This window comes from Malaclemys terrapin, chromosome 3 (genome assembly GCF_027887155.1).
Source record: "Malaclemys terrapin pileata isolate rMalTer1 chromosome 3, rMalTer1.hap1, whole genome shotgun sequence".
NCBI classification, from domain to species: Eukaryota; Metazoa; Chordata; order Testudines; family Emydidae; genus Malaclemys; species Malaclemys terrapin.
The window spans coordinates 136,240,758-136,255,415 of NC_071507.1; the positions used below are offsets into that span (position 1 = coordinate 136,240,758).

Here is a 14,658-nt window from a genome sequence, read left to right on the forward strand (position 1 = left end):
CCGGCCCTGTGGACAGCACAGAAGTAAGGATAGCAGTACCGCAACCCAACCTACAATAGCCTTTCAATCCCCCCACAACTCCTTTTTGGGTCAGGACCCCTACAATTACCACACCCTGAAATTTCAGATTTAAATAGCTGAAATCACAAAATTTGTGATTTTTAAAATCCTATGACCATGAAATTGACCAAAGTGGTAGGGCCCTAGTTATGATGTTACAATTTGGATAAATGTGCTCACTTTAAAAATTAGTTGCCAGCACATGCAAACCACTGAAAAGAGTTGGGATGAAATGTATCAGGATGAGCTAACTTGTATCAGGATGAGCTACTCCAACAAAAGGTAGATTTTTATACTGGCACTACAGTAAGCTCAACATTCTCAAGATGTTTTATAGTTCCAACATTATGTAGCTTCATGATGGTACTAGTTTACCATTTGTGGATGATAAGTATAGCCTGGAGCCCTTTATCTTAATTGTTTTCTTGTTTGTCCTCTTTGTGCCTGAACTTTTAAAAATAAAAGCCCTGAAGAAGAGAGGAAGCACACTCTAGGCTTGAGTGTAGAGAGAGACCTAGGTGCAATTTCCACAGCTGTCACGGACTTGTGTAACTTTACTCAAGTGACCAAACTTCTTTGTCACTCAGCGCATCCATCATTAGAATAGAAACAATATCCTTTCAGAAATATCAACATGTTCAGATGTTTTGACTCTTCAGATTAAGTCCCTAGAGAAGTTCAAAGTGGCATTATTGTTATTTATTATTAAATGAAAAAATAATTCCAACTTCTTTGGAATGCCAGAAAGGACTCAGAAGTTCTGTTCAGCTGCTTTGTGACAAAATAAACAGAAACAGTGCAGCAGGCCACTCTGAATTATGGGGCTCTAATTCCATTGAGAATTTCTGGTAACAAATCACAAAGCAGAGCCAAAGACAGAATTAGCCTCTTTTATTACACGTTTACATATTTGCTACTTTCATTTCCCTTAGTTATATTAGTTACTAAAAACTATGGAAGATTTTTAGCCACTCCTGATGAATTTAAACACATTGACGAATTAGGCCACATGATGGCAAATGAACTGTATCAGGGGTAAACATGAGGTATTAAAGATTGGCCAAAAGTATACAAAAGTCTTCATACAGTCCGATTTGCCCCAGCTGAATACACTTCCTAATTCATATTGGGCTTAAAGAGTTGCAAAAATCAAATGTATTTATCATTTTGTTCTTCTTCAACAGGAGGCATCTTAGAAAAGAAGGGAAATAATTCTCTACTTTCAGTATATTATGGGCTTGATCCTACACTCTGTCTTAAAAAAAATCCCCCATGACTTCAAGGACATTGGAATAATAATAATATGAGTAAATAAATTAAATTTTAGTGCAGAGTTCCAAAGTGGCGTACTTTTTTTCAACTCTGAACCTTTTGACACACAACCCATGAGCTCTCTAAAGCCAAGGTTATAACTGTATACACCTTACTCAGACAAAATATCTTCCATTGAAGTCCATCTGAAGAGACATAGTGAAAACAAGAAAGTTTCCATTCTGTCCCTTCAGACAGACTTCAATGGGGGTTTTGCTGAATAGGGAGTGAAGTATCTAGCCCTATATATTGATCTGCAAATGAGTACATGTATTAAAATATAATGATTGCAGGGCAAGAGTGATATGTTATTTTAGAATGGGTAGGTCTGCACAATAAATGACCTAAATAATTTATATTTCAAATTATGTCAATTAGCAAAATAGTTTGAGATGTCTAGGTATCTGCAAGACATAAGGCTCTCAGGATATTCGCTGAATGAAAACACAATTCAATTTAAAACTCTCTTCTCTTCTCAGACCATATGTAGTCCTCTCAGTATTATCAAGTAGAGATGGGTACCCTATTAACTTATACACTGTACAAACACACAGAGATCCCACATGTTACACAACTTTCTCCTCTCTTTTTCTCTACTCCAATCTTTTTTCTCTTGCCCACTCTCCAGAAAAAGTCAGTGACTAGCAATAACTATCTAAACATATTAGTAAATCAAAAATCAGTGACATTTTTATATACAGTTGCATGCCCCAAATCTGTAATACTGTTTTAAAGTTCATATACATCTGACAAAGGTGTCCTTATTACCCAATTTAGGTTCTTTCACTGTGATACTTCTATCAACATTTATAAACTGAGTAAACGCAATATGTGTTCAAATAATAGGGAAAACCCATACTACACATACATGGCTAGATTCACTCTTGCATGGAGGGAAGCAGGTGCCCAAAGGAAGGAGGGGCACTAGGGAGTCAGCCCCAGCCCTGACACAGTTTATAGCTACAGCTCTACCCTGATATAACGCTGTGCTCAGGAGCCAAAAAAATCTTACCGCATTATAGGTGAAACCGTGTTATATCGAACTTGCTTTGATCCGCCAGAGTGCGCAGCCCCGCCCTCCGGAGCACTTCTTTACCATGCTATATCCGAATTTGTGTTATATCGGGTCGCGTTATATTGGAGTAGAGATGTACTTCTGGCCATTGATATAGGAGTGCTTAATGGACCCTATGCCAGTGGAAGATTGTTCTCTGATCCCACATGTCTCTTACTCCAAGAGGGGTGGGAGAGGGAGCATTGCAGGGCCTGCCTGTGGCCCAGATGCATCAGCAGAGAGTTCCCCTATGCCAGGGGAATTCTCTGTTAGGTATTTGCAGATGGATTACGGCCCCTTTGCTTCACTTCTGGGCAAAAGGCTGTAGCCTGAAAATTAACACGTTTCTTATAAAGATATTAAGTCATTTTCTGAGAAAGCATGTTATATGTATATAAGTTACATGGTTTTATAGATCTCCTGTCATCTGAACACATCTTTATATAAAGAAAATGAACACTCTGGAGAAGCATTGTTTGCAGGAAGGATTTAGGAAGCCAATATTACATCCAGGTCACTCATTTAACATTTGGAAGATTATTTTCTCAACTATCAGGGCTGCGGCCTTAATTCTTTTCTTGTTAAAAAAGCTAAAGGAAGTCCACAGTGGTCCACTAAGCAGCCAAAACTTTCTTAAAAATTGTGAAAAGCATGAAATCCTCTATAAACCATGACAGTATGACAAATAGCTAAGCTTATTGATTGGTGACAGCCAGCCAAGCACAATACACTTTCCCCCTCGGATACAAAGACATTATTCTACAGGTAATTCAAAATGATGCAATCATACAATAGGTTGGTTTTCTGAAGACTTTTCAACCTAAAGCTCTACCTATTTTCTTTACCAAAAATCAAAGGTAGTGATAGTTTACAGTACCAAGTGTTCAGGGAAAAAATCAGAGAAGGGTACAGATAGCTAATTCCTCCCTGAATACAACAGAAGAGATATATTAGATCATCTAGTCCATCTCATAGCCAATGCATGACTGTTCCCTGAACCTCTGTTTTCCCGAGACGAACTGTGGTTATTGTATAATGGAACATTTAAGACACTATTCCATTAACCAGGGAAATGTTTACATTTTTAAAAAAAACCCAACGTATCAGCTATACCAGGTATACCAGGGCTTTCTTAAGGCTATGCTACTCTTCTTAACTGTGTTATAGCTGGGGAAACCTTTATTTATCAGGGCACAACTTCTCTATGAACTGTCCAGTGAGAGGGCCATAACAGTCCTCTTCAGCACACTCCAGGATTGGAGACATGGCATTCAGCATTTGACCACATGTAAATATATTGGCTCTAACTCTGTAGTTCATACTTGAGAAAAACTATTCATTTCAAGGGGAGTTTTATTTAAGTAATTTGGTCCATTGTAAAGAACAGCTAAATTATTGGCTTGATAATATATTTCTAATTACTCATTACCTGCATGTTTTGTCGTTATGAAGTCCAGCTTTTTCTGTTTTACAGAGATGCAAAAAAACCCTTAGGTTCATAATACCTGACATCTCCCTAAGAGTTTATGAGAACCCATCAAACGGGCAGAAAAAGATGGGTCATGGAGCACCTATAATACAGAATTATACAACTATAATACCTAGACAACTATAATACAGAACTGAAAATATTTACTGCAAATTAATCTTTTTTATATTGGCAGATTTTATAAAAATCAGCAAAAAATGTACTGTGGATATTTCGAGCAACAGGTAAACACAACAGCAGCACTCATCTGTAGAGGGCATGAGAATGTGAAAATAAATTAAGGTGATTCTATAACCAGCCTCTTTTGCGCTAAAATAAATAATTCTGTGATAATACATTCTCCAGTACTTTCTCTGGTTTAATAGGGCTTCCACCAGTTCCCTTGAGAGACTATTCTAATGTTTAATAGAACTCACTTTTAATAAATGTTTTCTGCTACTCAGTTCATTTACTTTATTTAATTTCACCCTTTTACTCTTAATATAAAGCCTCAGTGTATTCTATATGGTTCCAGGTTCTTTTTGGTATTTACATCCTCTTAATATATTTACATGGTTACTGTAACTGCTTCTCATTCTTTTCGTCATTTGATGAAGCCATATGCAGTTTTTAGTCTTAATAAATCTTATAAATCTTCTCTCCAGTCCCTTAATTGTTTAGGTTGATCCTCTCCAAATTCCTTTCAATTTGTTGTCAGATTTTTTGGTATTAAGGAGCTCACAACTGGCTGTATTACAGTATCTTAGCTGTGGTGTCACCATTGCCTCAGAGAGTGGACTTGTCATCTTGGTCCTTCACATACTGCCTTTATACATTCAGTCTACAGCTGCAATGGCTTTTAAAAAAAGCATGCTTTGCAACTTCACATCTAATTTGCAGCCCATATATCTCTTTTCATATTACAGCTTTCCAAGCATTACCATCTTACTGAGAAATCTTGCGGGGTTGAATCTCATTTGTTGTCTCACAAGATCCCGTTTTTAAATTGCTCTGTCCATCTTGTCGATAGCAACCCATTCCCATCTGTGAGGTAAATTAATCTACTTCCAGATCATTACTAGAAATATTAAATAAGATTGCAGTTAACAACAATTCTCGAAGCAGTAGACTGTATACTTCCCCAAAACATATATTTTTTATTATCCTTTATGGTCCATTAGATGTTTAATTATCTGGATTCAAAACCTATCACAACAAAGATAGTAAACATCTTGCCCTGTATTTTCTACATTGTTTTTCTGTAGGTTTTCCCCTGATTATTATACCTTTTTAACATATGCTGAATAAAGCAAAACGCTTTAAGACTGAAAAATAAGCAAAAACTTCCTTAGACTCACTTACATGGAGGAAAAAGTTCATTTGGACCAGATGCAATGTCAGTGAAAACAAATTCTTCCATTGACAGGGTAATGACAGGTCACCCTTTTGCTATTTTCTATGTAGCTATTAGCATTGTACAGATTCCCACAATATACTGTAATCTCTCTACAGAAATCCTGTCATCCTGCACTATAGCAAGATGTACTTCTAAGCAGCTCTTAATCCACACATCATTGATACAGTGCACCAGAACAAGCGTGTAGTATTTCACTTGAGCTCTTATAAATCATCTATCTGAATCACAATGGCTCCTTCAAAGCTGACATGATTTCAGTGATTGTTACAACTGTACATCATGGTAAGAGTGTAATTTAAAATAACGCCCTTGCAGGAACAGTAGCCATTTTTACTGCTCTTTGAGATTTCTTGCCCAGAACAAATATAGAAATATAACAAAACAAAAAAAGCCTAGGCTAAGATCATGCCAATGTGTTCTGCACTGAAACATCTGAGAGATTGTATTCAAAATTGGCATTCACAATGAAAACAAGAATAAAACTATCCTGAGCTAATTTAAAGATATTATTCAGCTTCAAAACATGTGCTTTGGTTAGATTTTAGCTGCTTTATGTCATGTACCTTCACTTAAATTCCATGTACTATATGGTTCTGAGTAATAAAAAATAAATTGTTTTGGTGAAGATGTACCAAGGAAATTTAATCAGTTTTTACCAAACTGCATCCTGTATGTAAAAGCCAACTAAGGAATACAAGAGTTATTAGTATTCTAGTGACCTTTCAGCCACAGACTGCATGGAAATCCCAAGAGCTATTTTACAGCTAAAATTAAAGATAGCACATAATATGCAAGGTCAGATTGTGCTCTTCTTCACAGAGTTTCTCTCTCTGTACCAGATATTAATTCTTAATTTTATTCATAAAGAAAAATGTCACTTCTCTGTGCATCAACATTTGGTTGAGGTTTATGAAAGCAAGGAATAAGGAATTCCACTTAGCAATTAAATACTGGTCTAAAAATACCCTATTTATTGCTCACAGAAGCTGCGGATGCAAATTGACATCATATTGAACAAGAGAGTAAATAAGACCTTGAATGTGAGAAGTGGTGATCCCTTTCATCTCCCTCTGACATTCACTCATCATCCTTCATCACTGGTTTGGTAATCTTGTCATAGTATTCTGAATGAGTGCAAAGTTGCTGAGAGGGAGCCTTATATATCCTCAGTCCAAATGTTCAAAACCACTAGGATTTGGATCAAAGTGAGAATACTAAACAGAAAATAAAGGAAGGTAAAAGGAAATCCTGACAAAGCCAATCAGATTGCAAAACTCAAGGAAGCGAAAGCATTCACTGATCCCATACAGCAACATGATTAAGTCAGACCCATAAAAAAGCCAGTCTGATGACAGTAATTGTTTCTAATTCCTTGAACATAGCATCCAAAACTGAACCTATAACATTCTAGCCCAAGGAATAAAAATAAATAAATAAATAAATGTCCAGACTTGGATCTAGAAGACTGAAGCCCAGAATAGACAGACCCAATTACCTTTTGTGTGGAGGCTACTGGAAACTCTGTATGCAATGGACTGATGATGATTGAACAGGCCTGTCAGGTCACATGTACTGGACAGCTCAGTTTCCATCTGATCCTTAGTAATCATTATTTGTTTCCAAACTACCAGTCCAGCAACAGACATTGACCACTTCATAGATTTTCTTTTAAGGCCAAGAGATCACTGTGATCATTTACTCTGAACTCCTTCATGACAGAGGCCACAGAATTTCACTCAGTAATTTCTGCATCAAGTCCAATACGTTGTGATTGAACTAGCTCATATTTTTAGAAACTAATATTGATTTTAAAATTTCAAGTGATGGAGAATCCACCTCTTGCCTTCATAAGCTGTTCCAGTGGTTAATTACCCCCACTGGTAAAAAAAAAAAAGGTACCTTATTTCCAGTTTGAATGTGTCTAGCTACAAATTCCAGCCATTGGATCTAGTTATGGATTTGTCTGCTACATTAAACAGCCCTCTATTATCAGATATGTTCTCTCTGGAGTGGTACATACAGACTTTGAGCTTCTCCCTGCAGGGCTGGCTCTAGGTTTTTTGCCGCCCCAAGCAAAAAAAATTTTGGCTGCCCCCGACCCCAGCCCTGGGCTCCCCCCCCCGGCACCCTCCTGCTGCCCCCCAGTCCTGGGCTCTTCCCCCACACCCACACCTCCTGTCGCCCCGGCTCTGGGTTCCCCCCCCACCAGTGCCCTTCCCCCCACCCGCACCCCCCTGCTGCACAAGTCCTGGGTCACTGGTAACTTGCTCCCAGAGCATCCCGCTCATGACACTAGCAGGGGTGGAGGCTGCATCCACCCGACTCCTTCCTGGCACCCAGGGGGGCCCTGACTCTGCCTGCTCCCCCTTCACTTCCAGCCGGTCTGGCGCTGGCACCTCAGCCCTGGGTCCCTCCAGCCGGGACTCCTGCCTCCAGGACTGGCCGGGAATTGGGAGGGCAGAACCGGGGGGGACCGCCCCGGCAGGGGGCTGAGGAGACGGGGCAGGGCAGCCTCAGAGGGAGCGGCCGGCAGGGAACAGAGCCCCGGAGAGCAGGACGTGGGTCCTGCACGGCAGCGCCCCAGGCACCAGTCCCCTCTATGGCCCTGCTGCTGCTCCTGCCCACCCTGCTGCAGCCCCTGGGCGGCTCAGGCCACTTCCCCCAGCCCCGGCTGCGGCACTGGGGGGCAGCTGCCCTGCGGCACTTGCAGGCGGCTCCGTGCGCCCCGCGGGGTGGCCCCCAGCCCAAGTGTCCCATGCTCCATGTGTCGGAGCCCGCCAGATGGCCTGCCTGGGCCCAGCGGCATGAACCACAGCGGCCCCAGGGTGCCCCCCTCGCACGACATGCTGCTGCTGCTGGACCCCAGTCTCGGGGCCAGCTTTGGCCACCCGCTGCAGTTCTTCCACCTGGACTTCGGCGTCAGCTTCGGGGCTGGGACAGCGTCTACCTGGGTGAGCACCCGCAGGGCCGGCCCCCAAACAACAACAAAAAAAGGATGCCCCGAATGCTGTCTCTGCAAATGTGCCGCCCCAAGCACTTGCTTGCTTTGCTGGTGCCTAGAGCCGGCCCCGTCTTCCTGATAAATTAAAGGTTAAGCTCCTTCAATTAAGCTCCATTCAAAGTATTTCAATGCAAGGCATGCCTTCTGCTCTTTGAATCATTCTTGTTCTTTTCTCTGACCCTTCTCCAGTTGTTCAGCATCCTGTTTAGAAGTGTGGACACCAGAACTGGAGACAGTATTTCAGCTGTGGACCCAACAGCTGCAATCACAGGTAATATAAAATCCCTAGTCCTACTTCATATTCACTTCAAGGGGTAAAAAGGAACTGAAAGGGGCCAGATGCGCTCTGTCTCCTCCAAGACCTCTCTGTGAGAGTACTAAAAAGGAGAGTAGCATTTATATAGATCAGGAAGCAACTTCAAAGTAAACAGCTGGTATTTGTCTGATGACTCTGAACACTAATCATTATGGAAAATAACCTGCCTGAAAACCTATCCTAATGATACCTAAAGATGACTAGGTACTTTGGAATTTTTTCTTACTGTCAGAGCAGGAAGCAGTTCCATTCAACACTTTGTGGCAGGCAGGTAGATTCTTTTCTTTCCCTACCTGTAACTGGGATCTTAGAAAGTTCTAAAATAAAATAAAGTAGCACCATCAAAATAATATCTTCCATAAAGTGGGCAGAAATCATGTGGATTAACTATTCTGATCATGGCTTGCCTGTCATAAAACAAAATATAAACCTGGGCTTAGAATATTTGTAACAGATCCCCAGAGAAAGGAAATGGTCAATTTATTTTAACAATACTCCCTTCACATATGAAAAAGAATCCTAATTCATTAGGCACAAAAACTTTCCTTTTTCAGACCTGGAAGTGAGTTTTTTATTTTTTTATATTTGCCCTTCTCTGTGTTAGTCAGGTAATTTAGCTACAGATATAAGTATGGACGACAAGTTTCAGTACTTGCAGACTGGATGCCTGTTCTTAAATACCACATAACTAACTGTTGCTCATACATAGGGTAGAATTTTTCATTAAGTGCTTAGATGACCTAACTTTGCTCCCATTGAAGTCAATGGGAGTTTTATCATTTATGTCAACAGAAACAGAGGTAGGCAAAAATTGAATGCTTTTAAAAATCCAACTCAAAGTTGCTTGGCTTCTGACATGCCTGTGTCCATGTGTTAGGATGGAATGTGTTCCAGCTCACCAGATGTTATGCCAGTTTCACTTGTACACAGGAGCCAACCAAAACTTGGCAGCATACATCATGCACAAGTGCCATATCTTCTTCTGGAAGTCCTTTCTCTGGGAAAGCAATGTCACACTGTTGTCACATGCCTCTTTACAACTAATTGCACCTGACTTCTGCTGTTAGTGGTGAAATAGAACATCTGAAAATGGAGGAAGGGATTTTTTTTTTAACAAAGCACTACATGAATATAAATAGAGACAGCAAAGAATAATAACAGTTTGCTCGAATGATTTAAATGAAGGACTGGATAGGTCAGAAGACTGATAATGAGATACTGAGTTATTCATCTACAGGTCATCAGTATAATCTCACCCATATTGGTAATGACCAAAAGGCCTTTTACTTGGACAGCTACTGGATGGCATACGTTCCATTCACCTCCACCAGAGATACTTATATGGCCTCTATTACCATAGCTGAGTGTTTCACAATTTTTAAATGTATTTATCCTCACAACACTCCTGAGAGATAGAGAGATCTCTTATCCCCATTTTACAGAACTAAGGCACACAGAAGCTAGCTGACTTGTCCAAGGTCAGACGTAAGGTCTCTGACAGAGCAGAGTATTGACCCTGGAAATCCTGAGTTCTAGGCAACTGCTCTAACCCCTGGACTTTCCTTCTTCTCTAAGGAATGTTAGTTGTCCACATCAAATTTTCAAGGGACATGTTACCATTTAAAAGAGAACCTCTATCTTCAGAATTAGCATCGTTGGTAGCTGTCTAAACAGGAAAGAAAAAGATTTAAAAAAGCACAGAAATCTATCATTATTTAGATTGCAGTAAGTACTTTCCAGACTCAGGGACAGCCATAGACCTTGCCCTGAAGAGCACACAATCTAAAAAGGCAAAGACAGATGAAAGGTCAAGGAAAGAGATAGGACACATAAAAATGACTGCAGTGATAACTACATCTTATTAAAATTACACGTCTTTTAACTTAGACAAGCCCCCCACCTCCCACCTATTGCCCCTGACCTTCTTCCACAGCAGTGCCCAGCTTCAGGTCCAGTACCCTCACCCCTTCCTGACCAACATTTGGCTCCTATCACCCTGCAGATATGAGCAATTCACTCACAATATAAATAAATACAATAAATAGGCAGATACCGATAGGTTAGTTAGCTAATTTGCTGTAGGCGTCATGGAACAAATGGGTTTTAAGAGAAACAAGTGGGGCTTTGTGGACCAGCTCTGGAAGGGTGTTCTGTCCATAAAAGATGGCAAGGAATTATGCAGAGACAGTTGTGGGCCTAGAAGACAAATAAGGCTTTGGGATTGACATCACTGAGGAGCAAAAGCGATGAGGGGAAACCTTATAGGAGACAAGAACAGGTGTGTGCACTGGGTTGTGAGGTCAGGATGCTTCCTCTTTCTCAGAAGATCCCAGGTGTCTGGGAGGAAGTGGTCCTGCTTGACAAACCCCACAAAGATAGATGATGGGAGGATTCTTGAACACCACTGGAAAGGAGCCAGCAGGAAATAGTGGGATAGAGGAAGTGGCCACTGTGCTGCTTTGTGGACACTAACTGTTAGCAGGAGGAGCCCAGAATGCAGCTGATTTTTTGCAATCTGAACAATGTGCAGTTTTCAAGGAAAGCTTTCCCTTCTGTGGGCTTTTTGAACAGGAGAACAGAAAATAGCTGTAAGTCTCTAGACATTTATCTCCACTCCCTCCAAAGTCTTTCCTCTAAGTAGCCCCTGAGCAATTAGTATATTAGTAAATTTAAGTAGTAAATAATCAGTGAACCTTTCATTTCCATGATTTGCATACATAGATTCACAAATCTTTGAAGAACCCTTTCCTTTCTTACTTTAACCTTCCAGTCATGCCATCTGGCTCTGCGTGAGGGTAGCTTAAATCATTCATTTTCCTTCTTATGCTGACCTTGGGTTGACTTCTTCAAATTTCACACAGCTGATTAAATTTAATTGCAGTTATTTTCAGATATTCTAATATCTTTATTTAGGGCTGAAATTTTTGTACTCCTTTTTAAAGTTCATGCAAGAGGTTTTATTTTCAAATGTGTCCATGTGCAATTTTTCTACTTCTTTTGCTTGTGCAATTACTGTACTAATATTGTGCATGTAGATCAAGTATGTTCACAGTAAAGATGACTGAATAATAGAATTTTCATTTTGGAGGCAAACTGAAATATCTGGGGGGGGGGAATCTGGTTTTTGAACCATTTTTTCCACATTGAATTGAAAAACTCAAATAAAATTTCATTTCGATCAACATTTTGAATATCGCTAAATGATTTTTTTGTTTGTTTTCAGTTGACCAAAATGTTTCAGTTGATTCTAACCACTCCCGCCCCCCCCTTTTGAAATCTGAAATCAAAACACTGTTTCAAATTGAAAAGTTGAAAAAAAAATCAAAATGGTCAAAATGAAACTGTCAGATTCCACCCAAATTTTGTAAATTGTTTTGGGCCCCCTTAAATGCATTTTTTGGCAAAAAGAAAAAATAATTTGTAAAAAAAAATGTCACTCAGTTGTAGTTCACATACAAGTGGCCATACAGAGGTATACATGTCCATCTGTGAATGTAATTGTGGCATTATCCTACAATTGCGGCAGGAGCATACACACATCCCTCAAAATCAAGTCTGTAGTGCTGGCAGTGACTAATGTTCCAAGAGCTCAAATGCATAAAGCACCATTCCACTCCTTCATACTATGTTGGGAAGTTCCTGAATCTTTGCCATATGCTGATGGCACCAAATTCAGCAGGCCTATAAAATTATTGAATAAAATTCAAATGGCATGTGGGTATTTTGTCTCAATGACTGAGTGTGTGTTGTCATTTATACTCACAAGATATTATAAATTAATTAAAAGACCATCTGAAAGCCCTCAGGTAATTTTCAGTGTAGCAATATGGCTGTCCCTGGCACTCTGCAAAGATATTTTAATTTGGAATTTTAATTGTCCCTATTAATTTTACTTCACTAAAATTGAAAAGGAAATATGGCCATGTGCTGTGCTTATTGACACCACTGGACCAATCTACCAAAGTCAGTGGGATGTACAGGGGGTAAGTCCGTGCTGAATCTCACACAAACCCTGTATCTTATTTCTCCCAAAGAATGCCAATTTAGGACAAAGCAGCAGCACATTTCCAGCAATTGTCACATGCAAAACAAAAGTCATAAAATACAGAGCCACGCATACTGTATTAGCCATTCATATTCATATTGTTCCATAAGATTCCATGAAAAATGTTAGAGGATGCATTCCTTAAACCAGCAGTTTCTCTGTCTGCACATATATCAGGGGATCTTCTGGAGGTAAAAGAAGAACAGGAGTACTTGTGGCACCTTAGAGACTAACAAATTTATTAGAGCATAAGCTTTCGTGGACTACAGCCCACTTCTTCGGATGCATATAGAATGGAACATATATTGAGGAGATATATATACACACATACAGAGAGCATAAACAGGTGGGAGTTGTCTAAAAGGCATCTCTCTGAAGGTCCCTTGTCTCTGCACTGCTGCCCCTCTTTCTCCAACTTCCCTAAGCCCTTGAAGTAAAGCACAGCTCCTGTAGAAGTCATGTTGCCAGGGGCTCTCTCAGCTCTGGCTCCCCAAAGACTAGCATCTCTCAGAGCTATGATTCCACAGTCTTGAAGGTAAAGCAGTGTAAATTATTGGAGACTTTGTCTGCAAGTCTTGTCACTGATTGCTCTGCAGGGTTCTTGGGTTGGGGGTGAGGGATAATGGGGCAATCCTTGGGAGATCTGGAGTTTTTGGCCAAAATTTATTTTTCACAGAAAAATGTGGATTCAGGTTCATTGAAATATTTTGTGAATTTGCATCAATTCTGGCAAATTGTTTCAGTCGAAACTACAAAATTTCAGAAATGAATCATCTCACTGGATACAAAAAATTGAATATTCATTGGAGGAGGGACTAGAATCTGGTATCATCATTTCCCCTAGGAGAGAGGGCTATAGAGTGTATGTATAGTTTTTTAAAAAAATCAAGCACTCTCTCTCTGACCCAGTGACTATTCTAGCATTTTATACAAAGTGGAACAGCTTCAAAAGGAGAAATGGAAAAAGCACCGCCTTAGAATAGCCAGTAGTCTGGTGGTTAGGACACTCCCCTAGGAAATGGGGAGACCCAGAGTCAAGTCCCTTCTCCAGAGTGGGAGTCTGAACCTAGGTAACTAATGTCCCAGGGAAATGCCCTAATCACTGGGCTATTGGGTATAAGGGTGGTGGCCAGGGCACCCTCACCTTGGTTTTGTGAATCTAGTCCCTTAATTAGAGAGATTGAAGTGCCTGAAACAAAATGTTCCATTCAACCTGAAACAAAAATTCCCTCACTTCTTTGATTTGTGAAAAAAAGTTGGCTTTAGGTCAACCTGAACCAAATTATATTGTTTTTTTCCCTGGAACTGTCAGTGATCTGAAAAATCACTTATTCACACAACTGTGCTGGCAACCCCCTCTCTCTCTGTCTACAGAGGGAGAACTCCCAAGGGGTGGGGGGACAAGGGAAAACAGGCTGCAGAGGCAGCACTTACCACACACACTTTCCTCCAGCTGGAATCCATGGGCAGGCCACTCTCCACTTACAGGAGTGGAGGGAAAATTTTGACAAGTCGAGATTTTTAATTTTTTTAAAACTGTTTTATTTTTATATAGGACACCAAGAGCCAAAGAGAGAGGTGGTTGTATCCAGTGGGTAAAGTACTAGTCTGGGAATCTGGAGACCTGAGTTCCTATTCCTGATTTTGCCACAGAACTGCTATGTGACCTTGGGCAAGTCACTTTACTATTTCCCCTCTCATTCTTTGTCAGTCTTGTCTATTTAGATTGTAAGATCTTTGGGGGCAGGGACCATCTCCTGCTCTGCATTGGTATAGCATCTAGCATAGTGGGATCCTGGCCATGATTAGGTCTTATAGACATTACTGTAATAATACTAATAGAAAATTAATCCAATCAAGTCAAAACCACCAGAATGGATGTTAAGGGACCTCACTGTAAATTATGTATAAAACTCTATTCAGAAATATGCTGGGTTTATTAGTATTTTATACCAGCCAAAAAGTATGATAAATGCTTCCCAGCAG

At 40.2% G+C, this 14,658-nt stretch overlaps 1 long non-coding RNA gene across 2 annotated transcripts in view; it reads left to right on the forward strand.

Annotated features, from left to right (window-relative positions):
* Positions 1-14,658, forward strand: part of LOC128833464 (uncharacterized) — a 104,915-nt gene that overhangs the window by 73,691 nt on the left and 16,566 nt on the right. For both annotated transcript variants that reach the window (XR_008444242.1, XR_008444243.1), the window contains exon 4: positions 8,501-8,582. This is a non-coding gene — a long non-coding RNA (uncharacterized LOC128833464). The remainder of the gene's footprint in view (positions 1-8,500; positions 8,583-14,658) is intronic.